Genomic DNA, 1,170 nt, shown 5'->3' with positions numbered 1-1,170 from the left:
TCCTTTCAGGTATTTTTGTCCCAAATGCTACAGCAGGTAATCATCTTACCTTCCATATATGTTTCCTATCTGCTTATATAGTTATTTGTTTTATTTATGTTTGAGCTGAAGCCCATAGATCTGATAGTCAGAAGGCATCCTGGACTCTGCTTCTCCTTCAGTGGTCTTTAGATGACTGGGTCCAACTCCTGAGCACACTAGTTACACTCGCTGGGTTGGAGCATAAGGACAAGTCTTCACTGGGAAATAAGAGGGAACTGTCTCCATGTATCATGTCAATGGGGTCTGCCCCACTTTCCTCCATTTCAATGCCGTTTCGTGTGTGTGCATTTTCTCTATAATCCTCGACTCATTGTTATCCCAACATAAAGCCATCATCCAGGAGGACGTGATTTCACATTTATTTGCTCACAGTGGTAAAAGATAAAGCATATATTTGAAAGACCGTAATACATACACCCTGAAGTCATTATTACAACTTCCTCTGTTAGCCCAATTTTTCTCCCCAGGTAAACATAGGGCTGTGAGTGCTGAGTTTCAAATATGATGCAGAGGAATTAAAATATTTTCTCTTCCTTTCAGTGAGAGATGGAGAAACATCTGAAGGAGCAAGAGACCAGAGAGAACATGGAGGTATAGTGGTGCCTGTGGATGGACCAGGCCTCTGTGGACTTTGTCTGAGGATGGACCCTGCCTGGGATGACTACCTCTAGATCTGAGTGGAGATTCAGGAAGCATGGATGTGACCCTCTACCATTGGGTTATTTGTGTTGGTTCATCCAGGACCATTAGATTTCCACACAGAGGTCTGATGCTGTCTTGGGTGATAAGTGTGTGATGGGGAGGAGTTGGGGTTAGCTGAACTTTGCTCTGTGTGCATTGGGGTCAGGAAGCTGAGGCTACAGAGCAGACAGATGAGATTTGTAGCAAGAGGGGGGCTGGGTCTCCTGGTGGACAAGTGGTGCAGTTTAGGGTTATTTGGGAAGAGATCTCCCCTCAAAGAATGAGGTGGGATTCTGGTGAGAGAAGCAATGAGGACTAAAGAGGGTAAAGTATAGGCACCTGGTGAATGATAGGGTTGATACTGATGCTGAATGAGAACTGAGAGGAGGAAGGTCATGAAGGGAGCTGAGGAATCCTGAACTCCTCATGGTCCAGTGTTCAGAGAAG

This window comes from Dipodomys merriami, unplaced genomic scaffold, assembly GCF_024711535.1.
Source record: "Dipodomys merriami isolate MVZ:Mamm:240054 unplaced genomic scaffold, mDipMer1.0.p SCAF_1191, whole genome shotgun sequence".
NCBI lineage: Eukaryota > Metazoa > Chordata > Mammalia > Rodentia > Heteromyidae > Dipodomys > Dipodomys merriami.
The sequence above is the reverse complement of the archived record's forward strand: the minus strand, read 5'-3'. Positions refer to the sequence as shown.